Source organism: Ascaphus truei, chromosome 12 (genome assembly GCF_040206685.1).
Source record: "Ascaphus truei isolate aAscTru1 chromosome 12, aAscTru1.hap1, whole genome shotgun sequence".
Classification (NCBI taxonomy): domain Eukaryota; kingdom Metazoa; phylum Chordata; class Amphibia; order Anura; family Ascaphidae; genus Ascaphus; species Ascaphus truei.
Genome location: NC_134494.1, coordinates 27,832,586 through 27,852,377, shown reverse-complemented (window position 1 = coordinate 27,852,377; position 19,792 = coordinate 27,832,586).

The window sequence follows — 19,792 nt, the reverse complement described above, 5'->3', positions numbered from 1 at the left end:
CGAAATCTATTTGGACAACTGGATTTCAAATGAGAAGATGTTTTCCAACTTGTCTTTGAGATTTTTTTTGACCAAAGAACTGCCATTTTTGAGAAAAAATAAAATGTTTCAAAAAAATTTCAAACATAGTTTAAATGATTCTACAATATCAATCTTCAAGTTCTGTGGCGTTCGAAATCAATTTGGACAACTGGATTTCAACTGAGAAGATGTAATCCAACTTGTCTTTGAGATTTTTTTTGACCAAAGAACTGCCATTTTTGACAAAAACTGAAACCTTTCAAAAATGTTCCAAACATAGTTAAAATTACTCTACAATATCAATCTTTAAATTCTGTGGTGTTAGAACCCTATTTGAACTCCTGGACTTCAAATGAGAAGATTTTTCCCAACTAGTCTCTGAGATGTGTTTTTGACCAAAGAACTGCCATTTTTGACAAAAACTGAAACCTTTCAAAAATGTTCCAAACATAGTTAAAATTACTCTACAATATCAATCTTTAAATTCTGTGGTGTTAGAACCCTATTTGAACTCCTGGATTTCAAATGAGAAGATATTTCCCAACTAGTCTCTGAGATGTTTTTTTGACCAAAGAACTGCCATTTTTGAGAAAAAATAAAATGTTTCAAAAATATTTCAAACATAGTTTAAATGATTCTACAATATCAATCTTCAAGTTCTGTGGCGTTCGAAATCTATTTGGACAACTGGATTTCAAATGAGAAGATGTTTTCCAACTTGTCTTTGAGATTTTTTTTGACCAAAGAACTGCCATTTTTGACAAAAACTGAAACCTTTCAAAAATGTTCCACACATAGTTAAAATTACTCTACAATGTCAATCTTTAAATTCTGTGGTGTTAGAACCCTATTTGAACTCCGGGATTTCAAATGAGAAGATTTTTCCCAACTAGTCTCTGAGATGTTTTTTTGACCAAAGAACTGCCATTTTTGGGAAAAAATAAAATGTTTCAAAAATATTTCAAATATAGTTTAAATGATTCTACAATATCAATCTTCAAGTTCTGTGGCGTTCGAAATCTATTTGGACAACTGGATTTCAAATGAGAAGATGTTTTCCAACTTGTCTTTGAGATTTTTTTTGACCAAAGAACTGCCATTTTTGACAAAAACTGAAACCTTTCAAAAATGTTCCACACATAGTTAAAATTACTCTACAATGTCAATCTTTAAATTCTGTGGTGTTAGAACCCTATTTGAACTCCGGGATTTCAAATGAGAAGATTTTTCCCAACTAGTCTCTGAGATGTTTTTTTGACCAAAGAACTGCCATTTTTGAGAAAAAATAAAATGTTTCAAAAATATTTCAAATATAGTTTAAATGATTCTACAATATCAATCTTCAAGTTCTGTGGCGTTCGAAATCTATTTGGACAACTGGATTTCAAATGAGAAGATGTTTTCCAACTTGTCTTTGAGATTTTTTTTGACCAAAGAACTGCCATTTTTGAGAAAAAATAAAATGTTTCAAAAAAAATTCAAACATAGTTTAAATGATTCTACAATATCAATCTTCAAGTTCTGTGGCGTTAGAAATCTATTTGGACCACTGGATTTCAACTGAGAAGATGTAATCCAACTTGTCTTTGAGATTTTTTTTGACCAAAGAACTGCCATTTTTGACAAAAACTGAAACCTTTCAAAAATGTTCCAAACATAGTTAAAATTACTCTACAATATCAATCTTTAAATTCTGTGGTGTTAGAACCCTATTTGAACTCCTGGACTTCAAATGAGAAGATTTTTCCCAACTAGTCTCTGAGATGTGTTTTTGACCAAAGAACTGCCATTTTTGACAAAAACTGAAACCTTTCAAAAATGTTCCAAACATAGTTAAAATTAATCTACAATATCAATCTTTAAATTCTGTGGTGTTAGAACCCTATTTGAACTCCTGGATTTCAAATGAGAAGATATTTCCCAACTAGTCTCAGGTGTTTTTTTGACCAAAGAACTGCCATTTTTGAGAAAAAATAAAATGTTTCAAAAATATTTCAAACATAGTTTAAATGATTCTACAATATCAATCTTCAAGTTCTGTGGCGTTCGAAATCTATTTGGACCACTGGATTTCAAATGAGAAGATGTAATCCAACTTGTCTTTGAGATTTTTTTTGACCAAAGAACTGCCATTCTTGACAAAAACTGAAACCTTTCAAAAATGTTCCAAACATAGTTAAAATTACTCTACAATATCAATCTTTAAATTCTGTGGTGTTAGAACCCTATTTGAACTCCTGGATTTCAAATGAGAAGATATTTCCCAACTAGTCTCTGAGATGTTTTTTTGACCAAAGAACTGCCATTTTTGAGAAAAAATAAAATGTTTCAAAAATATTTCAAACATAGTTTAAATGATTCTACAATATCAATCTTCAAGTTCTGTGGCGTTCGAAATCTATTTGGACAACTGGATTTCAAATGAGAAGATGTTTTCCAACTTGTCTTTGAGATTTTTTTTGACCAAAGAACTGCCATTTTTGACAAAAACTGAAACCTTTCAAAAATGTTCCAAACATAGTTAAAATTACTCTACAATATCAATCTTTAAATTCTGTGGTGTTAGAACCCTATTTGAACTCCTGGACTTCAAATGAGAAGATTTTTCCCAACTAGTCTCTGAGATGTTTTTTTGACCAAAGAACTGCCATTTTTGAGAAAAAATAAAATGTTTCAAAAATATTTCAAACATAGTTTAAATGATTCTACAATATCAATCTTCAAGTTCTGTGGCGTTCGAAATCTATTTGGACAACTGGATTTCAAATGAGAAGATGTTTTCCAACTTGTCTTTGAGATTTTTTTTGACCAAAGAACTGCCATTTTTGACAAAAACTGAAACCTTTCAAAAATGTTCCACACATAGTTAAAATTACTCTACAATGTCAATCTTTAAATTCTGTGGTGTTAGAACCCTATTTGAACTCCGGGATTTCAAATGAGAAGATTTTTCCCAACTAGTCTCTGAGATGTTTTTTTGACCAAAGAACTGCCATTTTTGGGAAAAAATAAAATGTTTCAAAAATATTTCAAATATAGTTTAAATGATTCTACAATATCAATCTTCAAGTTCTGTGGCGTTCGAAATCTATTTGGACAACTGGATTTCAAATGAGAAGATGTTTTCCAACTTGTCTTTGAGATTTTTTTTGACCAAAGAACTGCCATTTTTGACAAAAACTGAAACCTTTCAAAAATGTTCCACACATAGTTAAAATTACTCTACAATGTCAATCTTTAAATTCTGTGGTGTTAGAACCCTATTTGAACTCCGGGATTTCAAATGAGAAGATTTTTCCCAACTAGTCTCTGAGATGTTTTTTTGACCAAAGAACTGCCATTTTTGAGAAAAAATAAAATGTTTCAAAAATATTTCAAATATAGTTTAAATGATTCTACAATATCAATCTTCAAGTTCTGTGGCGTTCGAAATCTATTTGGACAACTGGATTTCAAATGAGAAGATGTTTTCCAACTTGTCTTTGAGATTTTTTTTGACCAAAGAACTGCCATTTTTGACAAAAACTGAAACCTTTCAAAAATGTTCCACACATAGTTAAAATTACTCTACAATGTCAATCTTTAAATTCTGTGGTGTTAGAACCCTATTTGAACTCCGGGATTTCAAATGAGAAGATTTTTCCCAACTAGTCTCTGAGATGTTTTTTTGACCAAAGAACTGCCATTTTTGAGAAAAAATAAAATGTTTCAAAAATATTTCAAATATAGTTTAAATGATTCTACAATATCAATCTTCAAGTTCTGTGGCGTTCGAAATCTATTTGGACAACTGGATTTCAAATGAGAAGATGTTTTCCAACTTGTCTTTGAGATTTTTTTTGACCAAAGAACTGCCATTTTTGAGAAAAAATAAAATGTTTCAAAAAAATTTCAAACATAGTTTAAATGATTCTACAATATCAATCTTCAAGTTCTGTGGCGTTCGAAATCAATTTGGACAACTGGATTTCAACTGAGAAGATGTAATCCAACTTGTCTTTGAGATTTTTTTTGACCAAAGAACTGCCATTTTTGACAAAAACTGAAACCTTTCAAAAATGTTCCAAACATAGTTAAAATTACTCTACAATATCAATCTTTAAATTCTGTGGTGTTAGAACCCTATTTGAACTCCTGGACTTCAAATGAGAAGATTTTTCCCAACTAGTCTCTGAGATGTGTTTTTGACCAAAGAACTGCCATTTTTGACAAAAACTGAAACCTTTCAAAAATGTTCCAAACATAGTTAAAATTACTCTACAATATCAATCTTTAAATTCTGTGGTGTTAGAACCCTATTTGAACTCCTGGATTTCAAATGAGAAGATATTTCCCAACTAGTCTCTGAGATGTTTTTTTGACCAAAGAACTGCCATTTTTGAGAAAAAATAAAATGTTTCAAAAATATTTCAAATATAGTTTAAATGATTCTACAATATCAATCTTCAAGTTCTGTGGCGTTCGAAATCTATTTGGACAACTGGATTTCAAATGAGAAGATGTTTTCCAACTTGTCTTTGAGATTTTTTTTGACCAAAGAACTGCCATTTTTGAGAAAAAATAAAATGTTTCAAAAAAATTTCAAACATAGTTTAAATGATTCTACAATATCAATCTTCAAGTTCTGTGGCGTTCGAAATCAATTTGGACAACTGGATTTCAACTGAGAAGATGTAATCCAACTTGTCTTTGAGATTTTTTTTGACCAAAGAACTGCCATTTTTGACAAAAACTGAAACCTTTCAAAAATGTTCCAAACATAGTTAAAATTACTCTACAATATCAATCTTTAAATTCTGTGGTGTTAGAACCCTATTTGAACTCCTGGACTTCAAATGAGAAGATTTTTCCCAACTAGTCTCTGAGATGTGTTTTTGACCAAAGAACTGCCATTTTTGACAAAAACTGAAACCTTTCAAAAATGTTCCAAACATAGTTAAAATTACTCTACAATATCAATCTTTAAATTCTGTGGTGTTAGAACCCTATTTGAACTCCTGGATTTCAAATGAGAAGATATTTCCCAACTAGTCTCTGAGATGTTTTTTTGACCAAAGAACTGCCATTTTTGAGAAAAAATAAAATGTTTCAAAAATATTTCAAACATAGTTTAAATGATTCTACAATATCAATCTTCAAGTTCTGTGGCGTTCGAAATCTATTTGGACAACTGGATTTCAAATGAGAAGATGTTTTCCAACTTGTCTTTGAGATTTTTTTTGACCAAAGAACTGCCATTTTTGACAAAAACTGAAACCTTTCAAAAATGTTCCAAACATAGTTAAAATTACTCTACAATATCAATCTTTAAATTCTGTGGTGTTAGAACCCTATTTGAACTCCTGGACTTCAAATGAGAAGATTTTTCCCAACTAGTCTCTGAGATGTGTTTTTGACCAAAGAACTGCCATTTTTGAGAAAAAATAAAATGTTTCAAAAATATTTCAAACATAGTTTAAATGATTCTACAATATCAATCTTCAAGTTCTGTGGCGTTCGAAATCTATTTGGACAACTGGATTTCAAATGAGAAGATGTTTTCCAACTTGTCTTTGAGATTTTTTTTGACCAAAGAACTGCCATTTTTGAGAAAAAATAAAATGTTTCAAAAATATTTCAAACATAGTTTAAATGATTCTACAATATCAATCTTCAAGTTCTGTGGCGTTCGAAATCTATTTGGACCACTGGATTTCAACTGAGAAGATGTAATCCAACTTGTCTTTGAGATTTTTTTTGACCAAAGAACTGCCATTTTTGACAAAAACTGAAACCTTTCAAAAATGTTCCAAACATAGTTAAAATTACTCTACAATATCAATCTTTAAATTCTGTGGTGTTAGAACCCTATTTGAACTCCTGGATTTCAAATGAGAAGATATTTCCCAACTAGTCTCTGAGATGTTTTTTTGACCAAAGAACTGCCATTTTTGAGAAAAAATAAAATGTTTCAAAAATATTTCAAACATAGTTTAAATGATTCTACAATATCAATCTTCAAGTTCTGTGGCGTTCGAAATCTATTTGGACAACTGGATTTCAACTGAGAAGATGTTTTCCAACTTGTCTTTGAGATTTTTTTTGACCAAAGAACTGCCATTTTTGACAAAAACTGAAACCTTTCAAAAATGTCCCACACATAGTTAAAATTACTCTACAATATCAATCTTTAAATTCTGTGGTGTTAGAACCCTATTTGAACTCCGGGATTTCAAATGAGAAGATTTTTCCCAACTAGTCTCTGAGATGTTTTTTTGACCAAAGAACTGCCATTTTTGAGAAAAAATTAAATCTTTCAAAAATATTTCAAACATAGTTTAAATGATTCTACAATATCAATCTTCAAGTTCTGTAGCGTTCGAAATCTATTTGGACAACTGAATTTCAACTGAGAAGATGTTTTCCAACTTGTCTTTGAGATTTTTTTTGACCAAAGAACTGCCAATTTTGACAAAAACTGAAACCTTTCAAAAATGTTCCAAACATAGTTAAAATTACTCTACAATATCAATCTTTAAATTCTGTGGTGTTAGAACCCTATTTGAACTCCTGGATTTCAAATGAGAAGATTTTTCCCAACTAGTCTCTGAGATGTGTTTTTGACCAAAGAACTGCCATTTTTGAGAAAAAATAAAATGTTTCAAAAATATTTCAAACATAGTTTAAATGATTCTACAATATCAATCTTCAAGTTCTGTGGCGTTCGAAATCTATTTGGACAACTGGATTTCAACTGAGAAGATGTTTTCCAACTTGTCTTTGAGATTTTATTTTGACCAAAGAACTGCCATTTTTGACAAAAACTGAAACCTTTCAAAAATGTTCCAAACATAGTTAAAATTACTCTACAATATCAATCTTTAAATTCTGTGGTGTTAGAACCCTATTTGAACTCCTGGATTTCAAATGAGAAGATATTTCCCAACTAGTCTCTCTGATGTTTTTTTGACCAAAGAACTGCCATTTTTGAGAAAAAATAAAATGTTTCAAAAATATTTCAAACATAGTTTAAATGATTCTACAATATCAATCTTCAAGTTCTGTGGCGTTAGAAATCTATTTGGACAACTGGATTTCAAATGAGAAGATGTTTTCCAACCTGTCTTTGAGATTTTTTTTTGACCAAAGAACTGCCATTTTTGACAAAAACTGAAACCTTTCAAAAATGTTCCAAACATAGTTAAAATTACTCTACAATGTCAATCTTTAAATTCTGTGGTGTTAGAACCCTATTTGAACTCCTGGATTTCAAATGAGAAGATATTTCCCAACTAGTCTCTGAGATGTTTTTTTGACCAAAGAACTGCCATTTTTGAGAAAAAATAAAATGTTTCAAAAATATTTCAAACATAGTTTAAATGATTCTACAATATCAATCTTCAAGTTCTGTGACGTTAGAAATCTATTTGGACCACTGGATTTCAACTGAGAAGATGTAATCCAACTTGTCTTTGAGATTTTTTTTGACCAAAGAACTGCCATTTTTGACAAAAACTGAAACCTTTCAAAAATGTTCCACACATAGTTAAAATTACTCTACAATGTCAATCTTTAAATTCTGTGGTGTTAGAACCCTATTTGAACTCCGGGATTTCAAATGAGAAGATTTTTCCCAACTAGTCTCTGAGATGTTTTTTTGACCAAAGAACTGCCATTTTTGAGAAAAAATAAAATGTTTCAAAAATATTTCAAATATAGTTTAAATGATTCTACAATATCAATCTTCAAGTTCTGTGGCGTTCGAAATCTATTTGGACAACTGGATTTCAAATGAGAAGATGTTTTCCAACTTGTCTTTGAGATTTTTTTTGACCAAAGAACTGCCATTTTTGACAAAAACTGAAACCTTTCAAAAATGTTCCACACATAGTTAAAATTACTCTACAATGTCAATCTTTAAATTCTGTGGTGTTAGAACCCTATTTGAACTCCGGGATTTCAAATGAGAAGATTTTTCCCAACTAGTCTCTGAGATGTTTTTTTGACCAAAGAACTGCCATTTTTGAGAAAAAATAAAATGTTTCAAAAATATTTCAAATATAGTTTAAATGATTCTACAATATCAATCTTCAAGTTCTGTGGCGTTCGAAATCTATTTGGACAACTGGATTTCAAATGAGAAGATGTTTTCCAACTTGTCTTTGAGATTTTTTTTGACCAAAGAACTGCCATTTTTGAGAAAAAATAAAATGTTTCAAAAAAATTTCAAACATAGTTTAAATGATTCTACAATATCAATCTTCAAGTTCTGTGGCGTTCGAAATCAATTTGGACAACTGGATTTCAACTGAGAAGATGTAATCCAACTTGTCTTTGAGATTTTTTTTGACCAAAGAACTGCCATTTTTGACAAAAACTGAAACCTTTCAAAAATGTTCCAAACATAGTTAAAATTACTCTACAATATCAATCTTTAAATTCTGTGGTGTTAGAACCCTATTTGAACTCCTGGACTTCAAATGAGAAGATTTTTCCCAACTAGTCTCTGAGATGTGTTTTTGACCAAAGAACTGCCATTTTTGACAAAAACTGAAACCTTTCAAAAATGTTCCAAACATAGTTAAAATTACTCTACAATATCAATCTTTAAATTCTGTGGTGTTAGAACCCTATTTGAACTCCTGGATTTCAAATGAGAAGATATTTCCCAACTAGTCTCTGAGATGTTTTTTTGACCAAAGAACTGCCATTTTTGAGAAAAAATAAAATGTTTCAAAAATATTTCAAACATAGTTTAAATGATTCTACAATATCAATCTTCAAGTTCTGTGGCGTTCGAAATCTATTTGGACAACTGGATTTCAAATGAGAAGATGTTTTCCAACTTGTCTTTGAGATTTTTTTTGACCAAAGAACTGCCATTTTTGACAAAAACTGAAACCTTTCAAAAATGTTCCACACATAGTTAAAATTACTCTACAATGTCAATCTTTAAATTCTGTGGTGTTAGAACCCTATTTGAACTCCGGGATTTCAAATGAGAAGATTTTTCCCAACTAGTCTCTGAGATGTTTTTTTGACCAAAGAACTGCCATTTTTGAGAAAAAATAAAATGTTTCAAAAATATTTCAAATATAGTTTAAATGATTCTACAATATCAATCTTCAAGTTCTGTGGCGTTCGAAATCTATTTGGACAACTGGATTTCAAATGAGAAGATGTTTTCCAACTTGTCTTTGAGATTTTTTTTGACCAAAGAACTGCCATTTTTGAGAAAAAATAAAATGTTTCAAAAAAATTTCAAACATAGTTTAAATGATTCTACAATATCAATCTTCAAGTTCTGTGGCGTTCGAAATCAATTTGGACAACTGGATTTCAACTGAGAAGATGTAATCCAACTTGTCTTTGAGATTTTTTTTGACCAAAGAACTGCCATTTTTGACAAAAACTGAAACCTTTCAAAAATGTTCCAAACATAGTTAAAATTACTCTACAATATCAATCTTTAAATTCTGTGGTGTTAGAACCCTATTTGAACTCCTGGACTTCAAATGAGAAGATTTTTCCCAACTAGTCTCTGAGATGTGTTTTTGACCAAAGAACTGCCATTTTTGACAAAAACTGAAACCTTTCAAAAATGTTCCAAACATAGTTAAAATTACTCTACAATATCAATCTTTAAATTCTGTGGTGTTAGAACCCTATTTGAACTCCTGGATTTCAAATGAGAAGATATTTCCCAACTAGTCTCTGAGATGTTTTTTTGACCAAAGAACTGCCATTTTTGAGAAAAAATAAAATGTTTCAAAAATGTTCCAAACATAGTTAAAATTACTCTACAATGTCAATCTTTAAATTCTGTGGTGTTAGAACCCTATTTGAACTCCTGGATTTCAAATGAGAAGATATTTCCCAACTAGTCTCTGAGATGTTTTTTTGACCAAAGAACTGCCATTTTTGAGAAAAAATAAAATGTTTCAAAAATATTTCAAACATAGTTTAAATGATTCTACAATATCAATCTTCAAGTTCTGTGACGTTAGAAATCTATTTGGACCACTGGATTTCAACTGAGAAGATGTAATCCAACTTGTCTTTGAGATTTTTTTTGACCAAAGAACTGCCATTTTTGACAAAAACTGAAACCTTTCAAAAATGTTCCACACATAGTTAAAATTACTCTACAATGTCAATCTTTAAATTCTGTGGTGTTAGAACCCTATTTGAACTCCGGGATTTCAAATGAGAAGATTTTTCCCAACTAGTCTCTGAGATGTTTTTTTGACCAAAGAACTGCCATTTTTGAGAAAAAATAAAATGTTTCAAAAATATTTCAAATATAGTTTAAATGATTCTACAATATCAATCTTCAAGTTCTGTGGCGTTCGAAATCTATTTGGACAACTGGATTTCAAATGAGAAGATGTTTTCCAACTTGTCTTTGAGATTTTTTTTGACCAAAGAACTGCCATTTTTGACAAAAACTGAAACCTTTCAAAAATGTTCCACACATAGTTAAAATTACTCTACAATGTCAATCTTTAAATTCTGTGGTGTTAGAACCCTATTTGAACTCCGGGATTTCAAATGAGAAGATTTTTCCCAACTAGTCTCTGAGATGTTTTTTTGACCAAAGAACTGCCATTTTTGAGAAAAAATAAAATGTTTCAAAAATATTTCAAATATAGTTTAAATGATTCTACAATATCAATCTTCAAGTTCTGTGGCGTTCGAAATCTATTTGGACAACTGGATTTCAAATGAGAAGATGTTTTCCAACTTGTCTTTGAGATTTTTTTTGACCAAAGAACTGCCATTTTTGAGAAAAAATAAAATGTTTCAAAAAAATTTCAAACATAGTTTAAATGATTCTACAATATCAATCTTCAAGTTCTGTGGCGTTCGAAATCAATTTGGACAACTGGATTTCAACTGAGAAGATGTAATCCAACTTGTCTTTGAGATTTTTTTTGACCAAAGAACTGCCATTTTTGACAAAAACTGAAACCTTTCAAAAATGTTCCAAACATAGTTAAAATTACTCTACAATATCAATCTTTAAATTCTGTGGTGTTAGAACCCTATTTGAACTCCTGGACTTCAAATGAGAAGATTTTTCCCAACTAGTCTCTGAGATGTGTTTTTGACCAAAGAACTGCCATTTTTGACAAAAACTGAAACCTTTCAAAAATGTTCCAAACATAGTTAAAATTACTCTACAATATCAATCTTTAAATTCTGTGGTGTTAGAACCCTATTTGAACTCCTGGATTTCAAATGAGAAGATATTTCCCAACTAGTCTCTGAGATGTTTTTTTGACCAAAGAACTGCCATTTTTGAGAAAAAATAAAATGTTTCAAAAATATTTCAAACATAGTTTAAATGATTCTACAATATCAATCTTCAAGTTCTGTGGCGTTCGAAATCTATTTGGACAACTGGATTTCAAATGAGAAGATGTTTTCCAACTTGTCTTTGAGATTTTTTTTGACCAAAGAACTGCCATTTTTGACAAAAACTGAAACCTTTCAAAAATGTTCCACACATAGTTAAAATTACTCTACAATGTCAATCTTTAAATTCTGTGGTGTTAGAACCCTATTTGAACTCCGGGATTTCAAATGAGAAGATTTTTCCCAACTAGTCTCTGAGATGTTTTTTTGACCAAAGAACTGCCATTTTTGAGAAAAAATAAAATGTTTCAAAAATATTTCAAATATAGTTTAAATGATTCTACAATATCAATCTTCAAGTTCTGTGGCGTTCGAAATCTATTTGGACAACTGGATTTCAAATGAGAAGATGTTTTCCAACTTGTCTTTGAGATTTTTTTTGACCAAAGAACTGCCATTTTTGAGAAAAAATAAAATGTTTCAAAAAAATTTCAAACATAGTTTAAATGATTCTACAATATCAATCTTCAAGTTCTGTGGCGTTCGAAATCAATTTGGACAACTGGATTTCAACTGAGAAGATGTAATCCAACTTGTCTTTGAGATTTTTTTTGACCAAAGAACTGCCATTTTTGACAAAAACTGAAACCTTTCAAAAATGTTCCAAACATAGTTAAAATTACTCTACAATATCAATCTTTAAATTCTGTGGTGTTAGAACCCTATTTGAACTCCTGGACTTCAAATGAGAAGATTTTTCCCAACTAGTCTCTGAGATGTGTTTTTGACCAAAGAACTGCCATTTTTGACAAAAACTGAAACCTTTCAAAAATGTTCCAAACATAGTTAAAATTACTCTACAATATCAATCTTTAAATTCTGTGGTGTTAGAACCCTATTTGAACTCCTGGATTTCAAATGAGAAGATATTTCCCAACTAGTCTCTGAGATGTTTTTTTGACCAAAGAACTGCCATTTTTGAGAAAAAATAAAATGTTTCAAAAATATTTCAAACATAGTTTAAATGATTCTACAATATCAATCTTCAAGTTCTGTGGCGTTCGAAATCTATTTGGACAACTGGATTTCAAATGAGAAGATGTTTTCCAACTTGTCTTTGAGATTTTTTTTGACCAAAGAACTGCCATTTTTGACAAAAACTGAAACCTTTCAAAAATGTTCCAAACATAGTTAAAATTACTCTACAATATCAATCTTTAAATTCTGTGGTGTTAGAACCCTATTTGAACTCCTGGACTTCAAATGAGAAGATTTTTCCCAACTAGTCTCTGAGATGTGTTTTTGACCAAAGAACTGCCATTTTTGAGAAAAAATAAAATGTTTCAAAAATATTTCAAACATAGTTTAAATGATTCTACAATATCAATCTTCAAGTTCTGTGGCGTTCGAAATCTATTTGGACAACTGGATTTCAAATGAGAAGATGTTTTCCAACTTGTCTTTGAGATTTTTTTTGACCAAAGAACTGCCATTTTTGAGAAAAAATAAAATGTTTCAAAAATATTTCAAACATAGTTTAAATGATTCTACAATATCAATCTTCAAGTTCTGTGGCGTTCGAAATCTATTTGGACCACTGGATTTCAACTGAGAAGATGTAATCCAACTTGTCTTTGAGATTTTTTTTGACCAAAGAACTGCCATTTTTGACAAAAATTGAAACCTTTCAAAAATGTTCCAAACATAGTTAAAATTACTCTACAATATCAATCTTTAAATTCTGTGGTGTTAGAACCCTATTTGAACTCCTGGATTTCAAATGAGAAGATATTTCCCAACTAGTCTCTGAGATGTTTTTTTGACCAAAGAACTGCCATTTTTGAGAAAAAATAAAATGTTTCAAAAATATTTCAAACATAGTTTAAATGATTCTACAATATCAATCTTCAAGTTCTGTGGCGTTCGAAATCTATTTGGACAACTGGATTTCAACTGAGAAGATGTTTTCCAACTTGTCTTTGAGATTTTTTTTGACCAAAGAACTGCCATTTTTGACAAAAACTGAAACCTTTCAAAAATGTCCCACACATAGTTAAAATTACTCTACAATATCAATCTTTAAATTCTGTGGTGTTAGAACCCTATTTGAACTCCGGGATTTCAAATGAGAAGATTTTTCCCAACTAGTCTCTGAGATGTTTTTTTGACCAAAGAACTGCCATTTTTGAGAAAAAATTAAATCTTTCAAAAATATTTCAAACATAGTTTAAATGATTCTACAATATCAATCTTCAAGTTCTGTAGCGTTCGAAATCTATTTGGACAACTGAATTTCAACTGAGAAGATGTTTTCCAACTTGTCTTTGAGATTTTTTTTGACCAAAGAACTGCCAATTTTGACAAAAACTGAAACCTTTCAAAAATGTTCCAAACATAGTTAAAATTACTCTACAATATCAATCTTTAAATTCTGTGGTGTTAGAACCCTATTTGAACTCCTGGATTTCAAATGAGAAGATTTTTCCCAACTAGTCTCTGAGATGTGTTTTTGACCAAAGAACTGCCATTTTTGAGAAAAAATAAAATGTTTCAAAAATATTTCAAACATAGTTTACATGATTCTACAATATCAATCTTCAAGTTCTGTGGCGTTCGAAATCTATTTGGACAACTGGATTTCAACTGAGAAGATGTTTTCCAACTTGTCTTTGAGATTTTATTTTGACCAAAGAACTGCCATTTTTGACAAAAACTGAAACCTTTCAAAAATGTTCCAAACATAGTTAAAATTACTCTACAATATCAATCTTTAAATTCTGTGGTGTTAGAACCCTATTTGAACTCCTGGATTTCAAATGAGAAGATATTTCCCAACTAGTCTCTCTGATGTTTTTTTGACCAAAGAACTGCCATTTTTGAGAAAAAATAAAATGTTTCAAAAATATTTCAAACATAGTTTAAATGATTCTACAATATCAATCTTCAAGTTCTGTGGCGTTAGAAATCTATTTGGACAACTGGATTTCAAATGAGAAGATGTTTTCCAACCTGTCTTTGAGATTTTTTTTTGACCAAAGAACTGCCATTTTTGACAAAAACTGAAACCTTTCAAAAATGTTCCAAACATAGTTAAAATTACTCTACAATGTCAATCTTTAAATTCTGTGGTGTTAGAACCCTATTTGAACTCCTGGATTTCAAATGAGAAGATATTTCCCAACTAGTCTCTGAGATGTTTTTTTGACCAAAGAACTGCCATTTTTGAGAAAAAATAAAATGTTTCAAAAATATTTCAAACATAGTTTAAATGATTCTACAATATCAATCTTCAAGTTCTGTGACGTTAGAAATCTATTTGGACCACTGGATTTCAACTGAGAAGATGTAATCCAACTTGTCTTTGAGATTTTTTTTGACCAAAGAACTGCCATTTTTGACAAAAACTGAAACCTTTCAAAAATGTTCCAAACATAGTTAAAATTACTCTACAATATCAATCTTTAAATTCTGTGGTGTTAGAACCCTATTTGAACTCCTGGATTTCAAATGAGAAGATTTTTCCCAACTAGTCTCTGAGATGTTTTTTTGACCAAAGAACTGCCATTTTTGAGAAAAAATAAAATGTTTCAAAAATATTTCAAACATAGTTTAAATGATTCTACAATATCAATCTTCAAGTTCTGTGGCGTTCGAAATCTATTTGGACAACTGGATTTCAACTGAGAAGATGTTTTCCAACTTGTCTTTGAGATTTTATTTTGACCAAAGAACTGCCATTTTTGACAAAAACTGAAACCTTTCAAAAATGTTCCAAACATAGTTAAAATTACTCTACAATATCAATCTTTAAATTCTGTGGTGTTAGAACCCTATTTGAACTCCTGGATTTCAAATGAGAAGATATTTCCCAACTAGTCTCTCTGATGTTTTTTTGACCAAAGAACTGCCATTTTTGAGAAAAAATAAAATGTTTCAAAAATATTTCAAACATAGTTTAAATGATTCTACAATATCAATCTTCAAGTTCTGTGGCGTTAGAAATCTATTTGGACAACTGGATTTCAAATGAGAAGATGTTTTCCAACCTGTCTTTGAGATTTTTTTTTGACCAAAGAACTGCCATTTTTGACAAAAACTGAAACCTTTCAAAAATGTTCCAAACATAGTTAAAATTACTCTACAATGTCAATCTTTAAATTCTGTGGTGTTAGAACCCTATTTGAACTCCTGGATTTCAAATGAGAAGATATTTCCCAACTAGTCTCTGAGATGTTTTTTTGACCAAAGAACTGCCATTTTTGAGAAAAAATAAAATGTTTCAAAAATATTTCAAACATAGTTTAAATGATTCTACAATATCAATCTTCAAGTTCTGTGACGTTAGAAATCTATTTGGACCACTGGATTTCAACTGAGAAGATGTAATCCAACTTGTCTTTGAGATTTTTTTTGACCAAAGAACTGCCATTTTTGACAAAAACTGAAACCTTTCAAAAATGTTCCAAACATAGTTAAAATTACTCTACAATATCAATCTTTAAATTCTGTGGTGTTAGAACCCTATTTGAACTCCTGGATTTCAAATGAGAAGATTTTTCCCAACTAGTCTCTGAGATGTTTTTTTGACCAAAGAACTGCCATTTTTGAGAAAAAATAAAATGTTTCAAAAATATTTCAAACATAGTTTAAATGATTCTACAATATCAATCTTCAAGTTCTGTGGCGTTCGAAATCTATTTGGACCACTGGATTTCAACTGAGAAGATGTAATCCAACTTGTCTTTGAGATTTTTTTTGACCAAAGAACTGCCATTTTTGACAAAAACTGAAACCTTTCAAAAATGTTCCAAACATAGTTAAAATTACTCTACAATATCAATCTTTAAATTCTGTGGTGTTAGAACCCTATTTGAACTCCTGGACTTCAAATGATAAGATTTTTCCCAACTAGTCTCTGAGATGTGTTTTTGACCAAAGAACTGCCATTTTTGACAAAAACTGAAACCTTTCAAAAATGTTCCAAACATAGTTAAAATTACTCTACAATATCAATCTTTAAATTCTGTGGTGTTAGAACCCTATTTGAACTCCTGGATTTCAAATGAGAAGATTTTTCCCAACTAGTCTCTGAGATGTTTTTTTGACCAAAGAACTGCCATTTTTGAGAAAAAATTAAATGTTTCAAAAATATTTCAAACATAGTTTAAATGATTCTACAATATCAATCTTCAAGTTCTGTGGCGTTAGAAATCTATTTGGACCACTGGATTTCAACTGAGAAGATGTAATCCAACTTGTCTTTGAGATTTTTTTTGACCAAAGAACTGCCATTTTTGACAAAAACTGAAACCTTTCAAAAATGTTCCAAACATAGTTAAAATTACTCTACAATATCAATCTTTAAATTCTGGGTGTTAGAACCCTATTTGAACTACTGGACTTCAAATGAGAAGATTTTTCCCAACTAGTCTCTGAGATGTGTTTTTGACCAAAGAACTGCCATTTTTGACAAAAACTGAAACCTTTCAAAAATGTTCCAAACATAGTTAAAATTACTCTACAATATCAATCTTTAAATTCTGTGGTGTTAGAACCCTATTTGAACTCCTGGATTTCAAATGAGAAGATATTTCCCAACTAGTCTCTGAGATGTTTTTTTGACCAAAGAACTGCCATTTTTGAGAAAAAATAAAATGTTTCAAAAATATTTCAAACATAGTTTAAATGATTCTACAATATCAATCTTCAAGTTCTGTGGCGTTCGAAATCTATTTGGACCACTGGATTTCAACTGAGAAGATGTAATCCAACTTGTCTTTGAGATTTTTTTTGACCAAAGAACTGCCATTTTTGACAAAAACTGAAACCTTTCAAAAATGTTCCAAACATAGTTAAAATTACTCTACAATATCAATCTTTAAATTCTGTGGTGTTAGAACCCTATTTGCACTCCTGGACTTCAAATGAGAAGATTTTTCCCAACTAGTCTCTGAGATGTGTTTTTGACCAAAGAACTGCCATTTTTGACAAAAACTGAAACCTTTCAAAAATGTTCCAAACATAGTTAAAATTACTCTACAATATCAATCTTTAAATTCTGTGGTGTTAGAACCCTAATTGAACTCCTGGATTTCAAATGAGAAGATATTTCCCAACTAGTCTCTGAGATGTTTTTTTGACCAAAGAACTGCCATTTTTGAGAAAAAATAAAATGTTTCAAAAATATTTCAAACATAGTTTAAATGATTCTACAATATCAATCTTCAAGTTCTGTGGCGTTCGAAATCTATTTGGACAACTGGATTTCAAATGAGAAGATGTTTTCCAACTTGTCTTTGAGATTTTTTTTGACCAAAGAACTTCCATTTTTGAGAAAAAATAAAATGTTTCAAAAATATTTCAAACATAGTTTAAATGATTCTACAATATCAATCTTCAAGTTCTGTGGCGTTAGAAATCTATTTGGACCACTGGATTTCAACTGAGAAGATGTAATCCAACTTGTCTTTGAGATTTTTTTTGACCAAAGAACTGCCATTTTTGACAAAAACTGAAAGCTTTCAAAAATGTTCCAAACATAGTTAAAATTACTCTACAATATCAATCTTTAAATTCTGTGGTGTTAGAACCCTATTTGAACTCCTGGACTTCAAATGAGAAGATTTTTCCCAACTAGTCTCTGAGATGTGTTTTTGACCAAAGAACTGCCATTTTTGACAAAAACTGAAACCTTTCAAAAATGTTCCAAACATAGTTAAAATTAATCTACAATATCAATCTTTAAATTCTGTGGTGTTAGAACCCTATTTGAACTCCTGGATTTCAAATGAGAAGATATTTCCCAACTAGTCTCTGAGATGTTTTTTTGACCAAAGAACTGCCATTTTTGAGAAAAAATAAAATGTTTCAAAAATATTTCAAACATAGTTTAAATGATTCTACAATATCAATCTTCAAGTTCTGTGGCGTTCGAAATCTATTTGGACAACTGGATTTCAAATGAGAAGATGTTTTCCAACTTGTCTTTGAGATTTTTTTTGACCAAAGAACTTCCATTTTTGAGAAAAAATAAAATGTTTCAAAAATATTTCAAACATAGTTTAAATGATTCTACAATATCAATCTTCAAGTTCTGTGGCGTTAGAAATCTATTTGGACCACTGGATTTCAACTGAGAAGATGTAATCCAACTTGTCTTTGAGATTTTTTTTGACCAAAGAACTGCCATTTTTGACAAAAACTGAAACCTTTCAAAAATGTTCCAAACATAGTTAAAATTACTCTACAATATCAATCTTTAAATTCTGTGGTGTTAGAACCCTATTTGAACTCCTGGACTTCAAATGAGAAGATTTTTCCCAACTAGTCTCTGAGATGTGTTTTTGACCAAAGAACTGCCATTTTTGACAAAAACTGAAACCTTTCAAAAATGTTCCAAACATAGTTAAAATTAATCTACAATATCAATCTTTAAATTCTGTGGTGTTAGAACCCTATTTGAACTCCTGGATTTCAAATGAGAAGATATTTCCCAACTAGTCTCTGAGATGTTTTTTTGACCAAAGAACTGCCATTTTTGAGAAAAAATAAAATGTTTCAAAAATATTTCAAACATAGTTTAAATGATTCTACAATATCAATCTTCAAGTTCTGTGGCGTTCGAAATCTATTTGGACAACTGGATTTCAACTGAGAAGATGTTTTCCAACTTGTCTTTGAGATTTTTTTTGACCAAAGAACTGCCATTTTTGACAAAAACTGAAACCTTTCAAAAATGTCCCACACATAGTTAAAATTACTCTACAATATCAATCTTTAAATTCTGTGGTGTTAGAACCCTATTTGAACTCCGGGATTTCAAATGAGAAGATTTTTCCCAACTAGTCTCTGAGATGTTTTTTTGACCAAAGAACTGCCATTTTTGAGAAAAAATTAAATCTTTCAAAAATATTTCAAACATAGTTTAAATGATTCTACAATATCAATCTTCAAGTTCTGTAGCGTTCGAAATCTATTTGGACAACTGGATTTCAACTGAGAAGATGTTTTCCAACTTGTCTTTGAGATTTTTTTTGACCAAAGAACTGCCATTTTTGACAAAAACTGAAACCTTTCAAAAATGTTCCAAACATAGTTAAAATTACTCTACAATATCAATCTTTAAATTCTGTGGTGTTAGAACCCTATTTGAACTCCTGGATTTCAAATGAGAAGATTTTTCCCAACTAGTCTCTGAGATGTGTTTTTGACCAAAGAACTGCCATTTTTGAGAAAAAATAAAATGTTTCAAAAATATTTCAAACATAGTTTAAATGATTCTACAATATCAATCTTCAAGTTCTGTGGCGTTCGAAATCTATTTGGACAACTGGATTTCAACTGAGAAGATGTTTTCCAACTTGTCTTTGAGATTTTATTTTGACCAAAGAACTGCCATTTTTGACAAAAACTGAAACCTTTCAAAAATGTTCCA